The sequence below is a fragment of the Helianthus annuus genome, chromosome 6, assembly GCF_002127325.2.
Source record: "Helianthus annuus cultivar XRQ/B chromosome 6, HanXRQr2.0-SUNRISE, whole genome shotgun sequence".
NCBI lineage: Eukaryota > Viridiplantae > Streptophyta > Magnoliopsida > Asterales > Asteraceae > Helianthus > Helianthus annuus.
In genome coordinates this window covers 39,227,385-39,231,091 of record NC_035438.2, presented here as the reverse complement: position 1 = coordinate 39,231,091, position 3,707 = coordinate 39,227,385, and the positions used below count along the sequence as shown (strand labels likewise).

General features: G+C 31.9%; 1 long non-coding RNA gene across 1 annotated transcript; it reads right to left on the bottom strand.

Moving 5' to 3' along the window:
* Positions 1–1,737: 1,737 nt before the first annotated feature.
* Positions 1,738–3,086, bottom strand: LOC118479775. The gene is made up of 3 exons (XR_004860553.1): positions 2,931–3,086; positions 2,724–2,815; positions 1,738–1,821 (listed from the first exon to the last, which is right to left on the bottom strand). It is a non-coding gene; the product is annotated as an uncharacterized LOC118479775 (long non-coding RNA).
* Between the last annotated feature and the right edge of the window lie 621 nt (positions 3,087–3,707).

Below are 3,707 nucleotides of genomic sequence, written 5' to 3'. Positions count from 1 at the left end.
GGACGTGATATTTAAACTATTCGGTAATAATAGTTGTTATGGAATTTCTTTGAACAATCTGTTTCGCTTAGTGCCGCGCCCCGATGATTCCGCCATCGGTTGGGGTGTGACACGACGGTTCTCAACAAAAACCGTACGACACTTTCCAAATGATTGCACGGAACACGCAATTCATCTTCTTCTTCCGGCAGATCCACACGAACCCTGTCTTAGCATTGGGCCTTTTAGGGGAGAATTTGCTTAAAAGTTCGTGAGTTTTTTTATTCAATTATCATTATGATATGAAATGTTCAAAAATATTTATATTTTAATTCCAACTATGATATAAATTGTTCAAAAAACCTTGAATGCATTTCATTTGAGAAAGTAAATTTCAGTTTTGATGATTTTTCCCCCACGGTAACTGTCTTTGTTCTTCGTTCCTTTGGATCGGGAATTCTTGAATCGATTATTCGTATTTAATCGACGATCAAAAGCGATGTTCTTGGTTTTGGTTTGATGACTTCATAAAAAAACCGGATTTGATTAAGTGATGCGATGGTTGGTGCTAAACATTATTGATTGAACCATTGAATTATGAAGTTATTATACGATGGTTGGTGTTAAATGTTAATAATATTGAATGAACCGGTAAATTTTGTATTTGATTAAAAGATGCGATGTTGGTGTTATAAGAATTCTTAAGTTGCGAATCGTACCTGTTGGTATTTGTATACGTAGAATAAGGAAACGACACAACCTTTACCGTATACATCTAGCCCTTTGTTTCATATGAAATTATGTTTTTTAGGGTTTGATAGTTTAAACGGTTGTAACCTTTTAAAGGGTCTGATAGGTTTAAAAGTTTTAACTTTTTCTAAGAGATGTGATATATTTAAAATTAGTTGGAAGGGTTGTGATATTTTTTGTGCATGTATATATATGTATATGGAGTGTTGTTACTTTTTTTGTAAGGGTGTGATGTATTTAAAAGTAATTTGAATGGTTATGATTTTTTGAAATGGTGCTGTAAGGAGTGTGATATATTTAAAAGTAGTGATTTTTTGAAAGGGTGTTGTCACACCCCAACCGATGGCGGAAACATCGGGATGAGACGAACAAATTGCTCAAAACAACATAACACTAAATGTGACAATATGAATTAAATCATTTTATTAAAACTAAACAATAATACATTGTTTCAAATAGTAAACATATATTCAAACATTGTTTAATTGCTAAAATGGGTATCTAAAGCCATCCTAGCTTGTTTCTTGAGTCTTGTACTAATCAACCTGCAACATGTATTAAAATAATGTCAACAAAAAAATGTTGGCGAGCATACAAGTTTGAATACATATCATAATAGTTTAAACGTTTAAAGACTCATATCCAACACGAAAACATATAACAAGTTTCACCATGCTAGCTAACGCAGTCCAAGTGATAGCCCAAGTTTCCAATGCGTTAAGTGCCTTTCCCAAAGTTTAACGGGAGGTTATATGTCTCATCCTAACAATACCCCAAAGACTAACGGGGAGGTGCATTACCCCTATAGCGCTACCATTGTTAAGGCGGAACTACACACAAGGATTAAACGTTCACATAGCATAAAAGTCTCAAGTATCACAAGTTTCATGTTTCATGTTTAAATGGATAGAGTATGTTTCAAATAAGTTTCAAGTGTCAAGTGTTTTTGATATAGAATACATCTTGCATCCCAAAAGTGTTTAAAACAAAAAGGGGTCGAGTATACTCACATTGGTTGCGTTGCAATTTCTTGTAAGTAACACACGAGTAAGAATGGAGAATAATCCAAGAGAACGAGCGAGAGTGATTATCCTAGATGTGAAATACCACACGAGAGGTGATTACTAATAGTTTAAATAAAGTTTCTACTATTGAAGGTTTCAATCTAATTATTTAAACATTATAATTTATCTCACTAATTACATTTGGGGTTTATAAAAAGAATCGTAGTAAATTATCTATTACTTATGATATAATTTAGTTTAATGGGTATATTATAAAGGAAATGAATTTATAATAATAACAGTAGAAATGATAATAATAATAATAATAATTTAAAATCAATTAATGTATTAAAACAATTAAATAATGAAAATACAGAAAAACAATATTAAAAAAAAATAAACTACTGTTCATCAAAACTTTGTATTAATATAGATAATAATAATAATAATAATAATAATAATAATAATAAAACTGTTTCTTGTGTAAGTTATCAAAGAAAAGGAATTGAGTTTTCTAAAAAAAATAAATAAATAAAAATCGGGTCTGCCCGGATTCGAACTCGTGACCTCGGTGATGAATAGCAACAACACCACTTGATCTATGCCTTGTTTTGTGATGAATTATAAGTATCATTTCATTTAAATGACAATTAATTGTTTTCATCTTCCAAACTGAATATTTTTAAATCATCATCTTCATGACAAGCATAGTGTTATTATTTGTTTTTCTTGTCTTGCTCTTGTTTTCAAATGAGAGACATCTAACAGTTTGTATAAAAGCATTAGTCAACTTCTTCCCAAAATAGAATCCAAGTAGTTCATATTTACAAGTTACCACTACCAGTTCAAGTGCGTATATACGAACATATATATGAGAAGAGTTGTTTTGAAAGAGACGTATACCGAAACATAACGCGATGATTAGTGTCTACGTTTTAAATTAAGGATTAAACAGAAACGAAAGAACAAAAAGATGACAGGAAATTATACCGAACAGTAAGCTCCTGTGCGATTCGGACGGCTCCGGTGAGTGTTATGGTTCTCCAACGAAACGTGCCGAGGGTGCGGAACTTGTTCTCTTTCTTTTGCCAAACGAAAAAGTAAACGAATACGGAAAATAAACAGATTGATCCGTATATGAATTTACCGATAAAAATGATAAATTTATAAAACGGAAGTAACGAGTTGAAGGTATACCGACAAACGAGTCGAGCCGAGTCCCGTCAAAACTCCGAAGAACTTGGTTACTCCGACGGTGTCTCGATTACTCCGGCAAACGCTTCGAGTTTTTCTGGTAAAGCTCCGACGTGAGTGTATTGTTTATTCGGTGAGAAATGAGGAGGTAACGAGGTGAAAGGCATGCTTCGGTTTATATAAAAACGAGTGAGGGACCTGATTAAAGAGAAGGGAAAATAGATGGTTGTAATGTGGAAACGGCTACGTTAGAATAATCGTGTGTCTCTCAGTTAATACCAATTATGGAAATTTACTCATTACATTATTCAAACATGACCCACTACTTATTTGGGAGTTATATGAAGGTTCCCTTTCTTCTGGTGCATATCTCATGCTCAAAAGATTAAAGAAATAAGTCTTAATATGTTTACAAGTTTAAAATGTTTGAAAATTTTAATATGTTTACAAGTTTAATAAATTTTAATAAATCTTTAATAACTTTCACTAAACCAAGGAATTTAAATATTGTTTATTTTTTATACAATATTAAATAGCATAATAAATAATAAAATCCCACTTTCTATTTCACGCGAAGAAATCCGTTTTAAAACGGGTCGGATTTTCTAGTAACCATTTTGGCGGATGTTACAGGTGTGATCTAAAACATTGTGTTTTAAGTTGATTTTTTATGTATAAAATGAAAGGATGTGAGTAAAATGAATTAAAGGATGTGACTTTTAATCAAATGAGACATAACCCAAGTTGTTAATTGTGTAAGGGTATAATTGTTAAGAATCG